We start from the raw sequence: 27,956 nt of genomic DNA, 5'->3' as shown, positions 1-27,956 counted from the left end.
TAAACAAACCAAAGAAAAATGTATATATTTCAAAATTTTATTTAAATATTACAAACTTTACCTATTTCACGTATAAAATAATAAAACAAATGAACTTTAAAAATGATCGGTGATAGTTTATTCCGTCTTGAGGACCGGCTTTTCTTTGATTTCCTTTTTGATGAAGTAATTAAATTCTGGGTATGAATAAGTTGGCCTGTAATAACTTTCCCAAAAATAGTATGGAAACGTGTATAGTCCAGGAAAATGTGGTCTCCCAGTTTGTATTAGAAACTTATCTTCATATTTGTCCTTGTTTTTGATTGGCTTTATACGGTCATCATAAGAACTGTAAACTGGTCGCCAAGATTCTTCTTTTTCACGGTCCTTAAACTCGAGTCTGTCTTCGTACGGTCTACATGATACCGATACAAATATACAAATTAACAGTAAATACACTGAGAACATTTTTATTTTATATTTACACGTTAAGTGTCTATTGTGCAGGTTTGCTGAATACTTATATGATTTTTTTAACGTCTTTAAATATTATTTCAGTCCAATTACGATTATCAGAGATTGCATTTACCGTAGACAAAAGTGGTTTTTTATCTAAGTCCTTGAGTAAGCTATGAAAAAGTATACCTAATTGCTTTTCTAGAATGTATGGTTTTTCCAGATTGCATAGCACTTATAATTTTTTTATTTTTTATTTTTTTTTTATATTCGCCGGGAGGGCAAATGACTCTACTCCACCTGATGGTAAGTGGTAGTAGAGTCCAAACGCGACGACGGCCAGTACAGACGGGAAAAACGTTCTGCACTAGCCGCCTTCGCCTTGCCGGCCCGCAAGATGCCTCTTCACGCCTCGTTTGAAGGAACCCGGGTTGTAAGAGGAGGGGAACACGTGAGCTGGTAAGGAATTCCATTTTTTGGAAGTGCGACAAAGAAAGGAGTTGCCAAATTTCTTTGTTCGCGATGGAATTGATGTCACAGTTAGGCGGTGACATCGAGAACCAGCTCGCGTGGACTTAAGAAGGAAGGGGGAAGCAGGAATTAGAGAGAATAATTCCTCAGAGCACTCGCCGTGATACAGTCGATAGAAAGCGCTCAGTGCTGCTATCTCACGACGCAATTGTAAAGGTTCAAGGGTGTTTGTGACCTTTACGTCGCCAATAATGCGTACGGCACTTCGCTGCAACCGGTCCAAGGCCTCAAGTAGGTACTTAGCGGAGCCATCCCAAAGGTGCGAGCAATATTCCACGCAAGACCGTACCTGTGTTTTGTACAGCAGGCACTGTTGTTGTGGCGTGAAAAAGCGCCGCACCTTGTTCAGAACTCCGAGTTTCCGTGAAGCTGTTTTTATAACAGCCTCGATGTAATCCCTTGGACTAAGGTCGCAGCGAACGTCAAACCCCAGCATGGCGAATTTGCTTTGCATCACCAGCAGAGTACCACAGAGGGAGGGAAGAGGGGAAAATGTTGACTTTTTCGCCGTGAGAGCGCATACCTGTGTTTTCTTGGCATTAAACTCAACAAGATTATCAGAGCCCCATTTGGCGATGAGCTCCAACGTCCTATCGAGTTCAATGACAAGATCCTTCCGCCTCTCCTCAATTTCCGCTCGCCCAGCCACTGCGCGTCCGTGGTATCCACCATGCACTGTACTATCGTCTGCATAGCAATGTATGTTCCCAAGAGAGAGCATATCATTGATATGCAAAAGAAAGAGTGTGGGAGATAGCACAGATCCCTGGGGGACCCCAGCATTCACTACATAGAATTGTGAAGCGCAACCATCAACTAAAACACGTAGGCTACGCTTGTGTAGGAAGCTGGCAATCCAGGTGCATAGCTGAGCAGGCAGACCATATGCCGGCAGCTTGGAGAGAAGACTTCTGTGCCAGACCCTGTCGAAAGCCTTGGAGATATCGAGGCTGACAGCCAACGATTCTCCATGCTTGTCGATAGCTTCACCCCAGAGTTGTGTTACGTACGCTAGAAGATCACCTGTGGACCGTTTTGGTCGAAACCCGTACTGACGATCATTAATTAAACAGTGATCTTCTAGGTAATGGATCAGTTGGTTGTTTAAGATCCGTTCCATCACCTTACAAAGTACTGAGGTGATAGCTATTGGCCGATAATTTGCCGGGTCAGACCGATCCCCTTTTTTGGGAACCGCTTGCACATTAGCTCTTCTCCAAGCCTCCGGCGCACATCCCGAAGAGAGAGAAAGTTGGAACAGGCGCGTTAACACAGGAGACAGCTCCGCTGCGCACTTCTTCAGCACTATGGCTGGTATTCCATCGGGACCGCTAGTTTTCCGTACATCAAGTGATTGCAGCTCCGCACGCACATCACGTTGCCTGATTTTAATATCAGGCATCGTATGGCCACATGAAGGTATTGTAGGTGGCAGCGCACTACAATCATCGATGACGGAATTGTCGGCAAAGAGTTTAGCCAGGAGATCAGCTTGCTCTTGCGGACTGTGAGCTTGCGATCCGTCCGGATTTCTGAGCGGTGGCAGCGAAGGTTGGCAGAAATTGTTTTGCACAGACTTGGTCAGACACCAGAAGCTACGGGAGCCACTAGGATGCGAAACAAGGTAATGACCAATCTGTACAATGCGCTGTGCAACCGCTCTCGTGTATGCCTTTCTACAGGACTTGGAATTTTTATTATAGTTTGCTTTCAATGAGTCAATGCTAGATGCCCCGCTAATGCAGCCGTTGATCCACTTGCGATATGCCGCCTGCTTAGATATTATAATATTTTATAATTATAACAGCTTATTAAGTTAATTTAGGCTTAATTTTTTTTATTTAAAATTGTAAGGCAGCCATTTAAAAGCGCTACGTGATGGTAAGTGATCACCACGTTCTATATACATTGACATTATAAGAAATTTTAACTATCCTTTACCTCGTCAATGCACCATAAACCGTAGGAACCAGTTTTTATGTTTTATGATTTATTTTTATTTATTACCTTACCTTAATAAAGTTACGAATGTGTTATTTCGTTTTAAAAAAACATAATTTCAAAGTTACTCCATTTAAAAGGTAGATAAGATTAATATTTTAACATATGAATGTTCCACTGTGTCGTACGGCTACAGTGTTAAGGTAAACAAGTTCTTTGTTAAGAAATTACAATAGTGAATATTGCTTTTATATTATTGTCTGTGAATAATTAATGAGTATATTCATTTACTTTAGTTAGTATTGCTGGTCAGTATTCAGCCATAATTTTTTCTCTCATTTTTTTAATCTCTCATCATTCGAAATTCGAAATTTATATGAAATTCGACTATATAGGATTAATTTCCTATCCTAGCTAATATTATAAATGCGAAATAGGGTTTTTTTATTCGTTACGCTTTCAAGTCGTGACTGCTCAAATTCCATGCAATTTTGCTTACACGTTGCCTGAAGTACAGAAAAGGATAATGGGTATCATCATCTGCCACACCTCCCATCTCTATTGCTGGAAATTTATATTCATGGTGCAATTATATAATATAATTATACTGGCTTACTCACACATCGAAATGCAATACATAAATACAAAGTATTAATCTTCAGTAATACTCAACAATTAATTTTATATAATTTAATTGTTGATTGTATTTTATGTGTTTTGTATGTATTGATCTAGTTACGACGTTAATATACCACGTTCTTGGTATGTACTGTTCGTACCTTGACATAGTTATATTTTATTTCTATCATTAGGTAAGGCAACATATTAAAAGTTTTCTTTAAGCTATAATTATATATTGATGTTAAGTTATTATTATCAATAAATAATAATATTATAAAGAGGTATGTATAATTTGTTTGTTTTTCGGTTTTACGTAAATACTACTGTTGAGATTGATATAGAACCTCAATATTATTTTAGAACGGACTCAATATTGATTTAGATTCTACTGCACTATGGAAATGCTAAAGATGACGGAAGATGTAGAAATATTATTTCCTTTACTTATGTTTCGAGTATTTCAAAGCGAATTTTGCATAAATAGTCGTTTTCTAAATGTTATCAGAATTTAGTTTGTATTTTTCTGGAAAAAAGTACAATATAAAATATTATAAAAAATAAAATAATATTTATTATAGAAATTAGACATGACTTTGATGGTTCAACAGAAATACATTTATTTATTATTTCAATATTCAGTATAAAAGGTTCAAGCTTGTCAATTAAAACGATAACGCAATGTTGTTAGTTTCATAAATATTTATTATTTTTACTATTATATTTTAAATAAAATATTATATTTTAAATAAAATATCAATTTAATAACTGGTTTCTTATTTCGGCAGATCTTCAGCACTTACATCGTCGACAAAATGGTCACTATTATTGACTCCAGAGTCATCAGTAGCGACGCCAAATTCTGTGTTGATGTTGTTTGATGAGCCATCTTCTTTATCGACAAACACTTTGCTGGCGGTGAATATTACTCGATAGATAGTGACGGACTGCGCAGACGCTATCAAACAAACGAGCAAAAGGCTCAACATAATCTGAAAAAATTAAATGACATATAGATATTATAACATTACAAAGGTCAATCTGGTATTTGAAAAAAATGTTTTAAATAAAACGTAAAATTTAAGCTATATTAAACTTGGCAATTATTTCTAGAAAAAACAGTATTCTTGTTTTGAGAAATATGGAAATATGTACAAATATAATTTAAGATATTACTAAACACTTAATTTTAACTGAAATTAAAATGTTTATATATTTCACAGTTATTTTGTATTTGATTAACTACTTCATATTTGTATTTCGTATTCAGTGCAAGTAAAATGATTCAAAAGCATTTGGGAATAGTTACTTTCAAAATGGTGACGCTCTTGTACATATATTATTATATTAAAACCAACTTTCCAAACTTAATTTTTAACGTACACTACTTTGATATTTACGCTTTAAATATTTATTGGGACAATTATTACTGATTTCTTTCTAGCAAACCGCATTGGAGCAGCTTAGTGGAATAAGCTACAAACCTTCTCCTCAAGAAAAGAGGATGCATTTGCTTTGCCTCGGTACATGTAGAGGCTATTACTTTCTTTTACTTTTTTAACCGAGGTCACAGACTTGTCTGTGATAAAAGAGGTGACATATCTTTAGACAAGAATCATAATTGATAAAATATTGTATGATATGGAGACGAAAATGGAATTAAAATGATATATCATATATAGATAGATCTAAATTTTTCCAAAAATTTGTGGTGTTGCTGACAATACAATATAATGACATAATATTCGTTTTAATAGATTTAATAAAAAGCATGTTTTAAAAAAAGTTAAAAATTTATTGCTCACTTACCTTAGACCCCTTCATGTTGGTAATTACTAATTATAATAAAATGAATAAAATAAAAAGAAAACTACGTATTTATTTGTTCGTTCTTGGTAATTAACCCAAATTATCATACGTATTAATTAATTGACATTAGCTGAAAACATTGATAATTCTTTATCAGTTATTTAATTAAGTCAATTTATATTCTGCAAGAAAATTAAATATGAGGTCTTTACCTTAAACTCGTATATTTTTATAAATAACCTGTTAAGTTAGTCAAATGATAACATTGTTTTTAAACTAGCTACTGCCCCAGCTTCTTATGAGTAGAATAAGGATCTACATTAATACGTTTATATAAACGACGAAGGACAACCACACAAAGAAAAATCCTGATTTTTTTGGGCTAGGAATATTCTCGAGTGAATAAAAATTTTTTTTTTATCACAATTGGATCAATTTTATTCTTATATTTTAATTATTTACTTTGTGGTACAGTGAATAGGAAAATGTGTAACTGATTCTGATAATATACTAACACCCCTAAAAAAAAAATGACTGTGGGGTTAAGACTGCTGACAGCTGTTGCATAGGTTTTCTAGTTTTGGCGACTATCAGTGGCGGCCACTTAACATCAGGTGACGAAAAATTAAAGGTCTGTCAAGAGAACTTCCTTGAATTGCTTTAATATTCTCATGGATTTTATGTAGCCAAAATGATATACAGCTTCGCTATTTTGTTTCAGTAATTATAAATTTATATAAGAAACACGATGACAACGACATTTTCAACGTTTCTATCATCATCATCATCATCACATCAGCCGAAAGACGTCCACTGCTGGACAAAGACCTCCCCCAAGGATTTCCACGTTGGCCGATCTTTGCGCTGCCCGCATCCAACGGCGACTCGTTCTAAGTCGTTTAATTAAAATTTAACGTTTCTATGTACATACATAATTATGTGTTCACGCTCCAATCACGCATACGAAAATCGAGCGTAATGATCGCTTAAATAATATTGACCCTGTTGATAAATATAATATGTAAAGAAATAGGATAATAAATTTTATTCATAACCGTATAATATGTTTAGTTATTCAATATATTTATTCGATAAAGTTAGATTAATTTGTGTATGACACAAGTGATTCCATTCTAAAATCCTACCGTTTGATGTATTAAAATATTAAAACAAATGAACTTTGAAATAATACTTTGTATTAATATTTTGATGATTGATAATATTTCTGGGGTTAAGTATAAATCATCGTAATGATGTAATCGTTAGAAGTAATGGAATGCATATGACGTTGTATTTATATGTATTTATTTCTTAAAAAAATATATACATATTTCCGTATTGTCAAAGCGTAAAATATTTTACAAGCGTTGAGTTTTTAATGATAATATTCAAATTGTCTACCTAAGATGACAGCTACGGACCCTCATGTTTTCTTTAGTACAATTATGATTATTAATAATAATAAGTTCTACCAAATTAACAAATCATACATGATTAACATAAAACAAACTTGTGTTTTAAGAGTTTTTGATTGTTTGTTTTATTTAAAATATCACCTATTCCGTTTTGACATTATAAAAGGATGCATCGTATCGCATTTTGTATCTTAATCGGGAAATGTTGCAAGACAACTTGCGGTAATACGCTATTTTGACATGTGTATTCATTAAATGTATAGTATAATTCTAAAAACTGTTGTAATAAGCAATTTTTTTTTGCAACCACAAAAGATCCACGGAAGATATTTATCTGTTTGAAATCGGGGAGCCAATTCTACTAATTTATAACGGTTACGATAAGTTCCTGGCTCTATTCCGATCCATCTTTGACAGAATAATTGGATCCTTTTTTAATTAGAATACGAGTATGGTTAAATTAAATTTCGATAGTCTGTACTATTGACCACACACACTTGCATTTCGAGCGCCTTGTATCATTTACTTATTTTTTTTTATAGAATAGGAAGGCGGACGAGCATATGGGCCACCTGATGGTAAGTGGTCACCAAACGCCCTTAGACATTGGTATTGTAAGAAATGTCAACCATCGCTTACATAGCCAATGCGCCACCAACTAAGATTTTATGTCCCTTGTGCCTGTAATTACACTGGCTCACTCACCATTCAAACCGGAACACAACAATATCAAGTATTGCTGTTTTGCGGTAGAATATCTGATGAGTGGGTGGTACCTACCCAGACGAGCTTGCACAAAGCCCTACCACCAGTAAAACGAGGCGTGAAGAGGCATCTTGCGGGCCGGCAAGGCGGGGACGGCTAGTACAGAAAATTCTTTCCGACTGTAATGGCCGTCGTCGCGTTTGGACTCTACTACCACTTACCATCAGGTGGAGTAGAGTCATTTGCCATCCCGGGGCATATAAAAAAAAACAAGCAAGAGGCTGTCCTGATGGAAAGTGATTACCACGGTCCAAGTGGCTGTGCGAGGCAGGAAATGCTTTAAAAATGATGGAAGAAAGCTTTTTTATGTAAAACAAGGGTTCTTTTTTTTTTTATAGAATAGGAAGGCGGACGAGCATATGGGCCACCTGATGGTAAGTGGTCACCAACGCTCTTAGACATTGGCATTGTAAGAAATGTCAACCATCGCTTACATATCCAATGCGCCACCAACCTTGGGAACTAAGATTTTATGTCCCTTGTGCCTGTAATTACACTGGCTCACTCACCCTTCAAACCGGAACACAACAATAACAAGTACTGCTGTTTTGCGGCAGAATATCTGAAGAATGGGTGGTACCTACCCAGACGAGCTTGCACAAAGCCCTACCATTTCTATTCGTATTGTCGTGGAATAAAATATAATTTGAGATGCGTAACAAATTATTGAAACGAAACTTAGGATCCAATATTCTCCTTAAAATAATGATAAAACTTTATTTCTTTAGTAGCTTTTATGTTCAATTATTCAAATTATTACAGTATTATTTTTAACGATATACCATACAGCTTATATTTATATTCTTGTATTTTTTTATATTCTCTTTTAAAAAATTGCACAAAGTGAATTTTTTTCTCCGATACAAAATTATGTACGAACTACTACTATTTATTAAATATAACTTAACATATATACAATCAATCAATCAATCAATTAATCAACAGCCAATCGTTGTCCACTGCTGAACATAAGCCTCTCCCAAGGTGCGCCAAAGCTCCCTGCCCTCCGCCTTCCGCATCCAGTTGGTGCTCGCCACCTTCTTAAGGTCGTCGGTCCACCTGGCTGGAGGGCGCCCTACGCTGCGCTTGCCGATTCGCGGTCTCCACTCTAGGACTCGTCTGCTCCAACGGCCATCGGTCCTACGACATACGTGACCAGCCCACTGCCACTTCAGCCTGCTAATTTTGCAAGCTATGTCGGTGACTCCGGTTCTTTTCCGGATAATCTCATTTCTGATCTTATCCTTCAAAGATACTCCGAGCATAGCTCGCTCCATAGCACGCTGAGCGACTTTGAATTTGTGGACTAGTCCCGCAGTGATTTAATTTGCGACTTTATTATAAAATACATTGAAATAATGTATTGTATATGCTATGTAAGAAAAAAAATTTCTTCATGTTTTTTGTGGTGTAGTAGTAGGATAAATAAAAGAAGACAGAATAAAAAACGTAAATAAAGAAAATATAATTTATTAATTCAATTCAGGTGTTCAATATAAAATAAATCTATCGGTATATTATTGTGTGGATTATAAATTATATTGTAATGAAAGTTAATTAATATGTTCGTTGTTAAATTGCCAGTGCATTTGGATTTTCTACATCAAAATTATTGAACGGATTATCATTAGAAACAATTCCGGACTCGAGAAAGGTGCCATCTTCAGGATCGGGGATCACTTTGGTGACCGTATATATAGCTCGATAGATGGTAGCAGATTGTGCAGTAGCAATTAAACCGACGAGCAGGAGAGATAATATAATAATCTGAAAAAAATTAAATCTTTTACTGCAACGATTGAAATGTATATAACACTGAAGTAAAACTCCCACTTCTTAATTGAAAAGGCAGTAAACGGTGAGAAAAAAATAATTCAGCCAGTAGGAGGACGCCTTTTTGAGAAATACTTCAATTGAATATATTATAATAATTAATACAATATTATTAATTCTTGAAGAGGATCAAACGACTTCTTTTATAAGCATAAGTTATTTGATCAGAATTAAACGAATTTTTAAAATTTAGAAAAACCAATTCCATTTTATTTTTTTATGCTTACCTTAGACCGCTCCATGTTAGGAATATAAATTTTAAGATACAAGGAAAAATTAATTCGGAGTATATTATATTTACTTCTAATGCGAACCTCTGAAGAAACCTCCTTATATACAAACTAATGATGAATTTTAATAATGGAAATTCTTAATCAGCTATTAAGAATGATAATAATTAGAAAAAATTAAATAAAAAAGTACTAGCATTGCATTTATGAATGTACTACCTTTGTATTTTTAATTCAGAAATTGATAACAATATAGACTACAGATAAAAATATTTATCTATATTTAAGGATTATAATTTTGTTTGGTTATTCGAAGATTTACTTCAAGGTTCAGGCGAGCAAACTTACCAACGAATTTTCATGAGCTTTATTTGTGTTGTTAGTTTATCTCATGTTCGGCGGTGAAGGAAAAAATTGTGACTACATTGGAGAATAAGAGTAGCTTGGTGGAATAAGCTCCATGTTTCTGCTCCATGGAACTGCTTACAAGCTGTAACTTTACTTTTTGCTTTTATATACTCGGGGATCAGCACTTGATGTAACGTTTCTTTATAGAATATCGACTAGTTCCGGCTTAAATATTGTCAAACATCAGAACTCTACATCATTCGTACAAATGTAATTATTATGTAGTTAATGTTTAGTTAATTTATGTAACTTATAATCATTGACAATTAACAACAAAATTTAAAGATAAAAAATATCAGGATACCGTCCAAGTGATAAGTATCATTTTAAGTGGCAGGAAGCCGAACAACCTAAAATGTCAATACTTTGTGGAGTACACATGCACGAGACACATAAGCATAATAAATAGTTGAGATGCTAGCATTGTTGCCACCAGTACAGGCCTAATTGTGATTTGTACAATAGGTAGCTAGCTATGTAAATAATTGCCATTGTGAGCCGTATGTGAAATTGAATTGAAACCAAAACTTCTGATAAATTATATAAAATATTTAAGTAATAGCTAATAATTTTCAAGCTGACAGACGTTGGCTACTAAATTTATTAGCATATTGCCTATTTTATGAGACACAAGTTATTATATCGACGTAATCGTTATTGTTATTTATATAATTTTTTTAATATTATGGAGTTAATTTCTAATTATAATAATAATAAGTCGGGTAGGGTAAACCTTGTTAAACATGAAACTTGAGGTTTCAAATATGTACATATATTAAATGTTGGTACGATATAAATATATGTAAACGTAATGTTTTATAGATTTTTTTAACTTTAAACGTATATTAATTTGCAATTCAACATAATAAAACTATTTATACTAGTTAGCATAATTAACTGATATGAATATTACTATAAGTATTATTTTTTTCGTCAAAAACTATCATTATACATTAGTATACCAAGTCAAATTCTACTAGAAAGTCAACAATGACATCCAAGGTATCATATATATTTATTATAATGTAAATTATATTATTTTTATCTATTTTCTATAAAATATATGTCGTATAATTAAAGAGTTTCGAGTTATTAAAGCCAAGCCTATCACCAAATATTTTTAAAATATTTTGTAATAAGTAGTTTGAGTTTTAGCTACGTCTGTCTTATCAATCATTGAATTCTCGAAATTCATTGCTCATCGGAAAAGGAGACGTGGGAATATCGTTATCCTATTTCATCTCATTCATTTCGGTCATTTACGAAACATTAACAGTTTTCTCCGTCCATCTTCGCTTGATACCTTTAATTACCTTTAATTGTCATCAACTAACGAAACACGAGTATTTTAATCTCTATTTTTAATTTCCTATCAGTGAGGAACCGTGATATTTCCAAATGGAGTTTTTGAGAATTTGAATAACTAATCCAAGTGTTCAAAGAATGTTTAAATATTTTTTACTACTTAGTTATTTCATAAGATTGTTTTATGCATATAACTTATTATATTTTGTTTCAGATTCGTATCGCTTTATTGATCTTTGTAGTATGTTACATCAATATAGTACAGCTTGTACCTGATTCTGAACCACAAACTACAAATGATGGCAATGAAGTTACTGAATTTGTTGGAATTACAGAAACTCCATCATTTAACGGCACGAAAAACGTCTTTGGTAACAATATTGGGGAGTTTATCAAAAGATTCACATCTTTAGCAAGAAGTTTATAAAAAATTGCTTAATCACTTATGTATTGTATGTATTTTTTGTTGGGAAGTAAATTTTGTTGAATTATTTTGACTAGTCTCTATTTACTTCAATCAGCGTAAAACTCATATTTTACTCTTTCATTGGTGATTTTTCAAATCGCTAAATATTTTTTTTACTTAAAAAAAGAATAAATAATCATCAATCATATTTGACATCTTAGGAATACCTAATGTATTCCTAAAATCAATTGACTTAACAATATTTAAAAAAAAATAGATGTAATTAATTACAATGATTACGTTGACGTTATTAATAAGCTGTGTTTCAGAAATTTGAATTATTTTACCATTTTAAAAAGAGTATAGCCAACTGCGCAGTATTTAATTACCATATTCAGCAATACAATTCAGAAGACATTATTTTATTAATACGTGAATTCATCATTTTTTGTCATTCATTGTTTCACTATTTATTAAATGTAGAAGAAGGATAATGAAATTAATTTTTTCGAATACATTGTGCCATTGACTTGCAAAGAAATGCGTCTAAGTCCATCTAGAGAAAACTCGAACAAAAAAAAATCAACCAAATTTTGGCAGCACGCGATACTATTTAATATATTTGTATGTCATGGTCGTCATGACATATATGTCATTTATATCATCTTATATTAAAGAAGAAATTTTGGTTTAACTGTTGCGAAATATAATAATTGTAGTAAAATAACCTTAAATAGACTTTTTTTTTTCATATGCCTAGACATAATACCTAACATAATATTATATATACATTATATAATCTGCATTTAAAATCTACATTTAACAATAGTTAAAGATTTTGTGTTTGGTAGAAGGTATTCAATATTAGAAATGATAACAAGATATAAGCAAGTCAGATTGTTAAATCTGACTAAATACCGAGCTCTCATTGGTCACATCTTGTGTCATCGGTTGCCATCGACCAATGACCGTTCAGAATAAGGTAAAATTAGTTGACTTTTATCAGCGTTTTAGAGAAAAGGTGTTAATCATAAATGATTGTTTAATCACGCCTAATATAATAAGCCTGATGTTTATCCTACCAATTTATATTATTTTAAATTATTTTGTTGGTTAGATAATTAAAAAAAAAAACTCCTATTATATCTATTTTGTAATCTCGACTGCACCAAATACTTTCCTGTCTTTTGATTTGATCACTAAACAGATTAATTAATTTCATTTAATATTTATAGTCGTTTTTCTTTTTGTATGGGGTGCAATCACATTAACCTGTAACCAATTAATTAAATTAAACTATATAATAATTCTTTTCCTAATAATTGTAGTTTAATATAATCATCAATAATAAATATAATCTTAACAACTTCCATTTAAACGCAAAAGACACAATATTTAAATAATAACCATGAGCCATAATATGTAAGTCGTGCATCATATGACAAAGTTATATGGTTATATGATTTTACTTTGGCTCAGAGTACTTTATGACATTTTAACTGCGGACTAAAGGCAACTATTGTTTTAAAACAATAATAATGTTATACCCGCCCAATGATTGTTGACGACGCAGGTAAAATTGAAATATGTTAATGTTAACATTCTTGTGTATAAAAATTGTAATGGTTATTTTTATATAGTAAATAAATAAATAAGTAGACTGTAATATATTAATGTAACCTGAACTGTTTTTCTATTGGTTTATCAGTACAGTACAGTAACAGCCTGAATTTTAAACATAGCTTAGGACTTAATGACGTAACAAGAAAATTAAAAACAATTTTTTGTTCGAAGGAAGGATTGATTACTAAGCGAACATGAAATTAAATTCTTTTTTGTCGTAACATTTCCAATGTAAGCGACAAAAAAAGTACTTTGCGACATAATGATTGAGAAATTCAACCTTTATTAAGGGATATCCTTTTCCAGAAGTACTGTTTGGATAGGATATAATAATTTAAGCAAACATTAGACGATAGATAAGTAAGCGGTATAAATTCGTTACTTTCAATCCAAACATTACAATATTCAAGAATCTTACTCACAATGGCATCTAAGGTAAGGTTATATCCTGATTTAAATATTCTTAAAACTAAATATTATTATTTTTATTTATTACGCATAGGTAGGCAGACTGGCAAATGAGTCATCTGATGGTAAGTGGTCACCACAGCCATTGGCATTGGTGCTGGAAGAAATATAAGCCATCTTACAATGTCAATGCGCTACCGTGATTGAAAACTAAGATGATTGAAAACTATTATGCCTGCGTATCTAACGCTGGCTCAATCACCTTTCAAACTGGAATACCACAATACATAGTTTTGCTGCTTGGCGGTAGAATATATAGTTAGTGGTACCTACGGAGACGGGCTTGAAAAGCATAAAGTGCAGTTTTTGTAGAATTCATTGTTTGCTTAAATAATGGATGTAATAAATATGTCTCATATGGGTTATCTTGTTATTTTGGTTTATTTGGCTAATAAGTGCTTAACTAGTGTTAGTATGCCTGTCTAGGTTGATACTCACTCATCAATTATTCTACCGCCAAACATCTATTGCTGTGTGCAGATGTGCAGATTTAAGCGGTGAGTGACCCAGTGTAATTACAAATACAATATTTACATACATCTTAGGTCTTATGGTTGGTTACTAATTGGTGGTTTATGCTTCTTACATGCTAATATCTATGAGGGAAGGTTAACATTTATCATCAAGAGATAAGTATCGTCTGTCTTTTTCAATAAATAAATTACAAGAGTCATAAATTACTAAATATTTTCGACATGATGTTTAAACGATAAAACTATTTATATTTGCATTTAAGTATTTTCATAAAATAAAGATATATTTTTTTTATTTAAGGTAATCATCTTCAGCGTCATCATGCTCTTATGTATCATCCAATCATTGGACTGCGCAAGAGTTCGAAGGGACACGCAAGAACCATCAGAATCGACCGATTCTGAGGCGTCTGCTTCTAATCCGGACTCTATTTCCAATAACATTGGACAATTCACCAAAGAATTTAATCCAAGCGTGTTTATGACCGTCTTAAAAGAATGGCTTAAGATCTAACATCACAGACAGATCGCTTAAATGACGTTGTGTTAATTTTATTAATCTGGTCATATTCGTTTGGTAAAATATTAATATAAGTACTCAAAATTATATGTATTATTTATGAATTTGGACTGAAATGAATAAAATATTATTGAATTGCTATATTGTATATGCATTTTTACCTCAACTATGGTGTAATTTCATTTGCTCAAATATACTTTATTTCACTAACGAAAATTGTTTAAAAATGGTTGAGTATTTTTTTTTTTTGATTAAACTACAAGTATCTACGCAGTAAGATGATAGTGATTATTTCATACATCATTTATATTTCAGGCCAGGTTTTAATGTTTTTGTTAATATTATTTATTAAAACAACAGTACAGTAACGGTCTGTTAATGTCCCACTGCTGGGCTAAGGCCTCCTCACCCTTTTGAGGAGAAGGATTGAAGCTTATTCCACCACGCTGCTCCAATGCGAGTTGGTAGAATACAAATGTGGCAGAACTTCAATGAAATTAGACACATGCAGGTTTCCTCACGATGTTTTCCTTCACCGTCAAGCATGAGAATTATAAACACAAATAAAGCACATGAAAATTCAGTAGTGCTTGCCCGGGCTTGAACCCGCGATCATCGGTTAAGATTCACGCGTTCTAACCACTAGGCCATCTCGTATATTAAAACAAGTAGTGGTTTAAATCTGAGACAATAACAATACAAATTTTGAGCAAACATGAAGCAACTATTTACGAGGCTATTTAGTGGTGTAAAAGTTGCAGGTTCGATTATGTTCTTAGCTTGTTATTTATTTAAATGTTTTTAAATGTTATCATTTAAAACATTTTAACTAATCCAATATAATTGATATTAGATATATTTTTTTATTTTTAATTTTTATATATAGATCACCAACAAAATACACACTAAAAACATTCCAGATACATGAATAAAAAATAAGACTAGTGGTATCTTACTTATAGGTGATAACAGCATGCACAAAATAAGAGTTAAGCGACAACAAACAGAAGGTAAAAAAAGCTAATTAAAAACCGTTATATAACAACAATAAATTAGAATAAAGATAAGGACATAAGTAAACTATCTAAACTAAACAATTTTGAGTATTTTTAATTAATATTTTATTTTTAAATATATTACATGATCGATACAGGCGTCGCGGTGGAGATGCATCGGAGCGGCGTTGTCGAATAAGCTTCAAATCTCCGCAAGATTCTAGTCAAGGGATGGCATGGATCTATTATAAGTATTATAGTCAGAAACAAAATTAAGTATAAATATAATAGTCAGTATATATTTGCTCAGTTGGGGACATATTTATTTATGTTATAGGTAAGCGGACGGGCACATGGGCCACCTGCTAACTTCTAAGCTAACTGTGACATCAATTCCATCACGCATCAAATTTGGCTACTCTTTTATTTGTCGCTCCACTAAAAAATGGAATTCTTTACGAGCTCACGTGTTCCCCTCCTCTTATATCTTGGTTCTTTCAAACGAGGCTTGAAGAGTCAAAGCGGGGTTGGCTAGTGGAGATCATTCTTCCCGGCTGTACTGGCAGTCGTCGCGCTTGGAATCCACTACCACTTACCATCAGGTGGAGTGGAGTCATTTGCCTCCACTCGGAAAAAAAGGTAAAATAATGGGATATTCGTCATTACGTGCACGCGAGCGAAGTCACGATCATTGCAATTATAAAGATAACAAACATAAAATTAAGGTTAATTAAAAGAAAAAAGCGAAAAAATATCATTCTTCGAATTCGATCTTTAATTGTAAAGAATAAAGATAAGAGAGGAGTATATATTTCGAATTTCGTTCAAACAAAAATAAAATCAAAATGGCATCAAAAGTGAGTAGTCATTTAGTGTTTTTGTTGTAATTTATAAATGTGTTAGTTGAATAATTTCCTCGTTGAACTATCATTATATTTGAAGATATAAGTGGAAGGTGTTATGAAATAAAAATATTATTTTAAGTAATTGACGGTTTCTTGTTTTTGAGTTTATTACTTATTCGTGTACATAGTCCATTCATTTTTAGTATCAAATGTGAGGGTTGAAGGTACCATCACGTGTAAAGTGATTTAAAATACTCATTGATTCAACAAATTTAAAAAGATTAAATATTTTACATTGCACCTTAATCCACTTATGTCTTCATTTGTTATTTATAATAATTCAATGCATATAATATTGTGACTTGATTGTCTTGTTTCAGATAATAATAATAATTAGTATCATTTTGCTCGTAAGTTTACTTCAGCCTTCTCTCTGTGAACGATATAGAAGAAATACAGAAGAAGCTGAAGCAGCTGAAACTAAACCTCAGCAAGAAATTGAAGATCCTAAAAACGCACAGGAAAATAAAAATGTATACAAAGTAATCACACCAATTAACAAAGTATTTGAAAAGTATACATATCGTTTCAAATGGCTTCGTTCGAGACCGTCGAGGTCGGTGATAGGTGGGTAAACGAAAAAAAAAAAAATTAAATAGCAACCAAATAGAATTATTGGATCTGATTCATACGATGATTTAATGAGAGAATATATTTTCAAATTTTGGTCAAAATTGTCTTATAAATTATAGTCTTTGGAACGGACTGGTTTTAGAAATAAAATTATGAGTAAAATATTAATGTTTTTTTAAATGTGGAATTTATGTTGTTACAAAAAAAATTATGTCTTGTATTAAAATAAAATACTAAAACAATATTTTACGATTTTTTGAAAGACTAGTAAAATAATGCAATCATGCAAAAAAAGGAAACGATTAAAATTATTGCACGACGAACATATCTTTATATTTTAACTACGAGTGTCATCATCATCCCGTATCAGGCCGCATTATATTTAGGCTGTACATAAAGAATGAAATATTCTAATTTAGTCTATTGAGTTTTAATAATAGTCTTCTATTATTAAAACTCCGCAGCAGCTGGGAGCTGCTTAATAATCTTATAATAAAACATCTCCAGGAAAATTGAATTTAAATATAGCAGCGTAACATTCAAGAGACAAACTTAATATTAAACTATATGTTTCATGGAACGGTTTTCATTGAATTTATTTATATTATGAATGCGAAAGTACCTCTGTTTGTTTGTCTGTATGTTAAGTTTTCACGGCTAAACCACTGAATCGATTTTGATGAAATTTTAGTCAAATTAGTAGTCTATTTTATTGACTAAATAGCTTACTCCCGCGGCTTAGCCCACGTGTCCATTTCTGTGCCCCTGACAACGTCTACGCAAAGCTTCATAATTATCGGTTGAGTAGTTAAGACGTGAAAACGTAACAAACAAACTCACTTTCGAATTCAATTTAAATCTTTGCATTTTCTTTTAGTATAGCCGACATGTAACCAATATGGTTTTCTGGTTATTAGGCGTAGTGCCAAGTTGGTATTTTATAGGCCTTTATTATATACATATATATTTGGTTGATATATAGGCCTGTATTTTGAAACTTCAAATGGTAATATCTCAGGAATGGCGAATCTTAAAAAACTTATACAAACAATTATTGCTTTAGATAATATTTCGACCTTGAATATTTTTTTAGCAGACGTACGAACGTTCATGGTATATAGTACAACTAATATCTAAATCCATTTTCAACTTTATAAAAATTATTGTGAGTTAACCTCTATTTTTGGTGTATTTTTACCATACTTACGGTTTATATTTATAAAATTACAATTGATACAGTACAGTACAGTAACAGCCTGTTAATGTCCCACTGCTGGGCTAAGGCCTCCTCTCCCTTTTGAGGAGAAGGTTTGGAGCTTATTCCACCACGCTGCTCCAATGCGGGTTGGTAGAATACACATGTGGCAGAATTTCAATGAAATTAGACACATGCAGGTTTCCTCACGATGTTTTCCTTCACCGTTAAGCACGAGATGAATTATAAATTGATACACATTTATAATAATTATTAAATTATTTAAGTTATATTTCACTAATCTAAAGCTGATTAGCTCACCTAAAATATTCTATAACATTAAAACTTACTTATGGGTACTATTAGACGATTGCAAGCAACAGTCTTCACATTATTTAATTGATATTTAAATGTTATATGTTTATTTGTAAACTTTTTGTGAAAAAATAAATAAAATATGATTATTATTATACATAAAAAACTCAGATATATATAAAAGTCTGACAGTACCTGTGCGACCGAACATCGCTTGGATCCTAGTTATTAGTTTTAATTTATATTTGCGTTTTTAGGACCTCTATATTTCCTTGTATTTGTTTTTTTTTGTTTGAATAATAAAACTTAGAAGTGAAAAAAACAAACATTTCTCTTTACAGAGGTTGCCTGGAATATAATAAGGCCGCCTTTACATACTATATGTTCTTCTCGTTATTATATGTTATTTAATGCTTGTAAATTGTGTGCAATAAAGGATTAACAAATAAATAAAATTTAGTGAAAAACCTTATCCAAATACAAAATTTGTGCCATATTGTTAGAGTCGTTTCCGAGCCGAGATATAGATTTATACATATAATATATATATTGCCCATTTAATATTACACGAAATATAAATGACACATGATAACTTTTTAATAAAACAAGTCTTAGTCATTAAAGAATCATACTAAGCTAACAAGAAAGCAACATTATGTAATAGATAAAAACTACGATGTCGACGGGTTATTTTTTTTTTTACAATTAATAGGCCGGCGTTTGACCGTTGACTTGCCTGATGTTAAGCATCGACACGGTCTAAGATGTAGCACGCTTGCATATAAGAAAGCTGTTGTACTCTGGATTTGAAGACACCAACATTGTACCTATTATATAATAGGTGCAATGTTGTACCTATTATATAATAGGTACAATGTTGTACTAAAATAAATTTATGGTTATAAAATGATACAAATTTATAATCCTTCATGTTTATTATTTGCAAAAGCAGTCGTAACAAATTTTAAAGCGAACCGTGTCCATTTATACCTAGATTATGTTTTTATAAATTGCTTGAAGATGCCAATGAATTCTTTTGGACCCATTTCCTTCATAATTTTACCAATATTGGTCATAATGGTCGAATCAGGTAATTTTGCACCGGACAACTTATCCTTTATACCCCCTAGGGGATTTTTGTTTCCCTCAGTTGGTTTTGCACTCTCCTCCTCGGGTTTCTTAGTCTCTTCTTCTACATCTCTCTTTACCCTGCTGCAGTGGCTCTGAATAATACATACGAGCATAATAACGCTGAAAACAGTTATCTGTAAAAGAAAAGATGTAAGAGTAAAGAACCAAATTGGGTTAAAATTTAGATTAAAAATGTATTTTTACGGGCTATTTAAACAACATAACTTAAGGTTTAATAATAATTAAACATGAGTTGGGTACTATCATCATTTCTCATCAAAATGCATGCATGAAAAATGAAGGGAAAAATATTTGCTACGCGAGAAACAACTTAATAAAACTATATAGATCAAGCGGATTGAACATCAGTAAGTTGCAATAATTATTTGTGAACATAATATAGAATTAATGTTGCTCGAAACTTACTTTAGACGCCATGATGTTTGAAGAACTCTAACTAAAGTTTGGATAAACCTTACACGATATATATTATATAGTTCGCATGTCCCTATCGTGAACATAAAAAGGCGGTTTATTAAAGGATTTGCTGATGTGAATTGACTTGTAATAAAAAAAAAAGAAAATATGCACTGAAACTGAAAGTGTCGTTACTTGAAAATATTAATTATAAGATTATTTAAAAATATACATTTTTTCATTTGAATAGAATAATAGTTTTCTACCACAAAATCTTGATACAAAACTGTCTAAGCAATGTTGCTTATCAATCTTAATACAAATATAATGAAATATTATATATCATTATAGGCGTCTGAATCTTCTATTAAAAAGTTACCTTCAAATAAATATTTTCTTCTTTTATATTTGATTCATGTAGTACATGTACTGTTACGAAAAACAATTTAATAATATTTAAATCACAAAAAAACACTATAAAAAATCAGAATTTGAAAGTAAGTAAAATGATAGCAGTTCTACGTGCAAGAAGCTTTATAATTAATTAGATGTTTGATGAAACATTTTTTAATCGAATACAAAACAATAGACGCATATTCCATATTTTCCTTATTTACTCAGATGTGCAAACGTATAAAAAGGGACTCAATATTTTTGATTCATACTCACATATTCCAATTATAAAATAATTCAAAAAGTATTCTTATTCTAGTGTACTAGAACTATATAAATACAATTCTAGCTTACCAGTGTACATTGTATAACGATTTCAATATTTATTTGCCTATTGTTCTAATACACCTACTTCGATATGCAAATAGAAAAACTTTAAAAACTATTCGACGTACCCAGTATATTTGTTTATTTATATCAAAATAGACAAAAATATACAGCTTAGGTCTTGTTTCTCCTTCGTTTGTCAACTGTTTTTTTTAATTTTTCTTAGCTATTAACTGGTTTTAGTGCTATCAATAATTATAAGATTACCATTCATAAATGTTTTCTAAAATTTTCAATAGTGATTACAATCGAACACTAGTTTCAATAAAAGCAAAACTCAGAAAAAAATATATTGGTTGACGCTGCCAGCTTCATTCATGGAAAATATACATATTTGACGTGGCAATTATAAGACATTTTACGCACTTCGATCACTAATTACCCAAAATGTATGTAATTGAAAATTAACTATGCAACAGGAACATTTTTATCTTATGTGAATTAGGAAAAATTATAGAAACAAATAATTTATTTTAATTATAAGTATTAAAACACATTAAAAATTAAAAACTTGATTTACAGTTTTTTGTCTAACAAAATAGATTTCATTATAACAATAATATTTTTTATAGAAGAATTCCATTCTAAATAACCTGAACCAATCCCAAATTATTAAGTAAAAGCAAATTAAAAAAAGTTATTTGTTGTCTACGATTATTATTTGTTAAAGTTAAATATTCTCGCACTAATCAATTTAAAACGATCTGTATACTTTTCAATTTCTTCGTTAATTGGTATAATTATTTTGTAAATAAGAGTTCTCGAGTCATTTTCAGGTTCTTGAGTTACTTAAGCTGTGTTGTCTGCGTCACTGAGTCCTACGAGATCTCTTTTGAATCGGGCACAGGAGGAAGTTTGAAGTAAACTTCCAAGCAAGATGATGCTAACTATTAATATTACCTTAAACAAGAAAAAACCAAGATCTTTGTTAAAAGTACATCTAATTTTTATAAGGAACTGAGAAATGTAAATTATAGTTTAAAAACATTTAGGAAATTATTCAACTATGTATCTGGTGGTAGGATGTTAAACATCCGCCTGGCTTGTTACTACCGTACGCATGGTGAAAAACTCGTGAAGTGGCTTGCAGCCGCGTTTCGAGGTCAGCCAGCGTACAGCCAGTGCCCGAGCGAACATTGCCGCGATGGCTGTTGGTCCAGTGGAGTCGGCTGTTGAACCAATGCCGGGGGAAACTGTATTGACCTGCCGGAGAGGGAGACCCGAAGAAACGGCTGTTCCGCTGGCCGCCCGTGGCATAGTACAGGGGCCCGAGCGTGCCTAACCAGCTCGCGAGGCTGCCCCACCAGGCCACGCATAATCTCGGGGTGGACCGTCGTGCCGGTTGGTGACCGGAAGGTGGGGTCCCGGCGGCCACTTCCGGGGGGGTTCGGGGGCCCTTCCGTCCGGCGGGTCAGTGTATTTTTCCTTTTGGCAACCACTTGGGGAAACACGCCTCCACACTTTGCCCATCCCTATCGTGGCAATACGTCGCTCGCTTCACGTCTCTTTTCAATTTTTTTTCCAAATGGTAGCGCAACAAAACAGAAATAACGGTCGTACAGCGGTGCACACCCCCACCATACCCTCGCAGTTTCAGGTCGAGTTCTCTAACATCCGTGGACTCCACACTAACCTCAACGCTCAACGGAGACACAAATACTCCATCCTGCCGATACCAGCTACCTTAATTATCCCGGCTACACGCTTGAAGAATCCTTCAAAGCGAAAGCCGGAGTATGCTTGTTCGTCAGGACGGATGTTTGCTGTCACCGACTGCGCTGCTTGGTGGATCTCTCCTTCTCCATGTTGGTGATACGTGTGGACCCGGTTCGTCAGAGTCGAGTCTACGTGTGTCTCTACGAACCCACAATGGTGACTTGGAGACAAGCCGATTATTTGACCATCTGAGTCGGGTGGCAGATGCTGCGCAAGAGCAATTTCCTATAACTATAAGTCACTATAAGTCGGAAGATTGGAACGGTATGCGCGATTACTATGCGTCGGTCCCTTGGAAGGAACGTTGCTTCAGTGGGAATGACCCGACAGCTAGTGCCGCTGCTGTTGCTGACGAGATCATGTTGGGAATGGAATACTACATTCCTAGCTCAGATCTCGTCAGTAGAGGTACGCGTAACCGTTGGTTCACTCGTGAATGTACCGATGCTGTATCATCTAAGCAGGCGGCATATCGCAAGTGGATCAACGGCTGCATTAGCGGGGCATCTAACATTGACTCACTGAAAGCAAACTACAATAAAAATTCCAAGTCCTGTAGAAAGGAATACACGAGAGCGGATGCACAGCGCATTGTACAAATTGGTCATGACCTTTGTTCGCACCTTTGGGATGGCTCCGCTAAGTACCTACTGGAGGCCTTGGACCGGTTGCAGCGACGTGCCGTACGTATTATTGGCGACGTAAAGGTCACAATCACCCTTGAACCTTTACAATTGCGTCGTGAGATAGCAGCACTGAGCGCTTTCTATCGACTGTATCACGGCGAGTGCTCTGAGGAATTATTCTCTCTAATTCCTGCTTCCCCCTTCCTTCTTAAGTCCACGCGAGATGGTTCTCGATGTCACCGCCTAACTGTGACATCAATTCCATCGCGAACAAAGAAATTTGGCAACTCCTTTCTTTGTCGCACTTCCAAAAAATGGAATTCCTTACCAGCTCACGTGTTCCCCTCCTCTTACAACCCGGGTTCCTTCAAATGAGGCGTGAAGAGGCATCTTGCGGGCCGGCAAGGCGAAGGCGGCTAGTGCAGAACGTTTTTCCCGTCTGTACTGGCCGTCGTCGCGTTTGGACTCTACTACCACTTACCATCAGGTGGAGTAGAGTCATTTGCCCTCCCGGCGAATATAAAAAAAGAAAAAGAAAAAAACTAACATGTTTATCAATAAAAGTCATATTACACAATATTAACTAATAAGAGAAATACTAAAGGAATATGCTCACCTTTGACGCCATTTTTGATTTTTTTTTGTCGTTTGAAGGTAATTTTAAAAATTTTGTAAATATATACTCTTTTCTTATCTTTAATTATAAGCTACAAATTCGAAAGATTAAATTTTCATGTTTCTTATTTCTAGTAACAGCCTGTTAATGTCCCACCGCTAGGCTAAGGCCTCCTCTCCCTTTTGAGGAGAAGGTTTGGAGCTTATTCCATATTATGGAGCCGCGATGGCCTAGTGGTTAGAACACGTAAATCTTAACCGACGATCGTGGGTTCAAACTCGGGCAAGCACCACTGAATTTTCATGTGCTTAATTTGTGATTATAATTCATCTCGTGCTTGACGTGAAGGAAAACATCGTGAGGAAACCTGCATGTGTCTAATTTCATTAAAATTATGCCACATGTGTATTCTATGTTTCTTATTTAATTAACCTTAATTTTATATTCAATATCTTCATACGTATACGTCGGAATTACGTCACGTCGAACGCACGTTGATACAGAGATACCGTTATATCACTACGAAAGTACGAAAGGAGACTGTTTTTCTTGTTAAAGGTAATAAAAATATAATTAGTATCACCTTGCTTGTTCTTATTATTTTTTAAATAAAATAAATTATTTGTTTCTATAATTTTGCTTAATTCACATAATACGAAAATGTTCCTGTTGCATGTTTATTTTTTATTTACAAACGTTTTGGATAATTTGTGATCGAAGATGCGTGAAAGATTTTATTGCTGCCATGTCAAATATATTTTTATATACAGCGTTAATCAAAATAACCTATTTGCGTTTTAGTTTTAATGAAACTTGTGTTCGTCCCCAAATTTGTACATACGTAAAACATTCTACAAGGTACGTCAAACAGATTAAAAACAATTCTTACACTTTTTTACTTACACAGAAAGTAGACAGAAATATACATACATGAAAATATAATATGCTACAAAATATATACAAAGTTATATTATATATAGTACCTATAAAAATTTAAATAATATAATATTACATATGTTATAAGACGACAAAAACTGGGATTGTATTCATATACAGTACTCGTTACAGAATAATTAAATTAACAATACCATCCCGTCATATAAAAATAACATCTCCTTTTTTATTGTATCAACATTGAGAAGCAACAATACTTTGGTAGATTTGCATCTAGTACTTGTGGTTGTGTTGGTTTTCTTAATCTATCCAAACGAAAAAGTTTATTTCTTTTTAATCAAGTTCACGATGAAACGAAAGTTTTATAAAAAAATAATATTATTTATAATTATTCTTTTCAAGTAACGATAATATATCAGTTCTAGAGCGTATTTTGTTTATTTATCACAAACAAGTCAATACACATCAGGAAATCCTTTAATAAAGCGCCTTTTATGTTCACGATAGGGACATGCGAACTATATATATATCGTTTAAGGTTTACCCAAACTTTAGTTAGAGTTCTTCAAACATCATGGCGTCTAAGGTAAGTTTCGAGTAACATTAATTCTACATTATGTTCACAAATAATTATTGCAACTTACTGATGTTCAATCCGCTTGATCTATATAGTTTTATTAAGTTGTTTCTCGCGTAGCAAATATTTTTCCCTTCATTTTTCATGCATGCATTTTGATGAGAAATGATGATAGTACCCAACTCATGTTCAGTACAGTACAGTAACAGCCTGTAAATGTCCCACTCTGCTGGGCTAAGGCCTCCTCTCCCTTTTTTTTTGAGGAGAAGGTTTGGAGCTTATTCCACCACGCTGCTCCAATGCGGGTTGGTGGAATACACATGTGGCAGAATTTCGATGAAATTAGACACATGCAGGTTTCCTCACGATGTTTTCCTTCACCGAAAAGCACGAGATAAATTATAACAGAAATTAAGCACATGAAAATTCAGAGGTGCTTGCCCGGGCTTGAACCCACGTTCATCGTTTAAGATTCACGCGTTCTTACCACTGGGCCATCTCGACTATTACCATCATGTTCAATTATTATTAAACCTTAAGTTATGTTGTTTAAATAGCCCGTAAAAATACATTTTTAATCTAAATTTTAACCCAATTTGGTTCTTTACTCTTAAATATTTTCTTTTACAGATAACTGTTTTCAGCGTTATTATGCTCGTATGTATTATTCAGAGCCACTGCAGCAGGGTAAAGAGAGATGTAGAAGAAGAGACTAAGAAACCCGAGGAGGAGAGTGCAAAACCAACAGAGGGAAACAAAAATCCCCTAGGGGGTATAAAAGATAAGTTGTCCGGCGCAAAATTGCCTGATTCGACCATTATGACCAATATTGGTAAAATTATGAAGGAAATGGGTCCAAAAGAATTTATTGGCATCTTCAAGCAATTTATAAAAACATAATCTTGGTATAAATGGACACGGTTCGCTTTAAAATTTGTTACGATTGTTTTTGCAAATAATAAACATGAAGGATTATAAATTTGTATCATTTTTTAACCGTAGTTTTTATCTATTACATAATGTTGCTTTCTTGTTAGTTTAGTATGATTCTTAAATGAGTATGATTTGTTTTATTAAAAACGTTACCATGTGTATCTTTCGTGTATTATTAAATGAGCAATTTTTGTATATAAAATATTTGTATATCTCGGTAACGGTCAGGGCGAATGGCGACCGTCCAGGATCAGCGGAGGTGGGGTGAATCAGGACTCTAGCCCAACATGCCCTGTCTCGCAGTTGGTAGGAGGACGTGGGGTCCCCATCAGCAGGCCTGGCGACAGTGGAGGTAGTTATAGTGAGGCTGGAGGTATTACCCTCCTGCCTCGAGTGTGGGGTGCCACTGGACACGGTGCACCACACCCTGGCGGAGTGGCTGCGTGGCCTCAGAAGTATTCCCTGGCGGTGTCAGTCGGCGGAGATTTCTCGCTGTCGAGTATGCTCACGAGCATTATCACGCTGCTGCTGGTGGAAGGGCTGGATGTGATGGCCTCCTTCTGCGAGAGTGCTGTGTCTGTATGCTGTAAATGCGTTTTTCCAGCGAAGTAAAAAATAAGGCTTCTAATCCGCATCATTCATCTCTTTCCAAAATGCTTTTAAGTAACGGCAGGCGCTTAAATGGTAAATAATTTGTTTCATATCGAATATTATGCGTCCTTAACAGGCTTTAAATATATGTGGAATTCTGCAGAATTCTAATTTATATTTACTTTCGTTTTCTAACAATATACCCACATGTATGCTAATATAGTGTGACCATTATAGCAAATATTACAAAAATAAAGCATAAGAAGGTATATAAGTAAAGTAAGTAAATTAAGGATAGGTAGACTGTTATAGTTAAAAAAAATTACAAGACATTACCCTGTTTTAGTTATTCCAAAGTATATGATAAGCAAATAAGCCATTACATGTAGTTTAGAGATATAATTAAAATCCAAACAAATTATTTTTTGTCCCGATTAGTATTTTCAATTAAAGATTAAATATCAGTTTTAAAAATTATTCTTTTTTAATGGTAAATGGTCAATGTATTTCTGCATTTAATTAACCACCAAAGATATATGACGTACTAGCTGTGCCCGCGGTTTCACCCGCTTATAACTTAAAGAAATTACTAAGACAGACTTATAATATTTCAGTATATACAACATTTTTAGTTATATTTTCGTAGGATATTAGTAGAGTATTTATTGGTATTCACCGCACCCGGATCTAGATGGGGCAATAAACCATTGGCCATGAGAAAAACAGCATTCCCTTAAATCTATTCTGATATACTTAAATGTCTTTCCCTGTGCTTTATTTATTGTGACTTCAAGCGATACTAGTGTAAGAATTATTTATTTAGAAATGACAAGAACAAAGTAAAAGTACAAGTAAAATGGGTGGTACAATCGATGCATAAGCTGTTCTTATCCCTGAAACAGGGGTGTTCTT

The 27,956-nt window shown here is 33.4% G+C and overlaps 1 long non-coding RNA gene across 1 annotated transcript; it reads right to left on the bottom strand.

The window, feature by feature from the left end:
• Positions 1-16: 16 nt before the first annotated feature.
• LOC126774924 (uncharacterized) lies at positions 17-3,103 on the bottom strand. The gene is made up of 2 exons (XR_007669844.1): positions 2,979-3,103; positions 17-394 (listed from the first exon to the last, which is right to left on the bottom strand). It is a non-coding gene; the product is annotated as an uncharacterized LOC126774924 (long non-coding RNA).
• Positions 3,104-27,956: the final 24,853 nt, after the last annotated feature.

Source organism: Nymphalis io, chromosome 17, assembly GCF_905147045.1.
Source record: "Nymphalis io chromosome 17, ilAglIoxx1.1, whole genome shotgun sequence".
NCBI classification, from domain to species: domain Eukaryota; kingdom Metazoa; phylum Arthropoda; class Insecta; order Lepidoptera; family Nymphalidae; genus Nymphalis; species Nymphalis io.
Note: the sequence above shows the minus strand (reverse complement) of the source record. Positions and strands in the feature narration are given on the sequence as shown.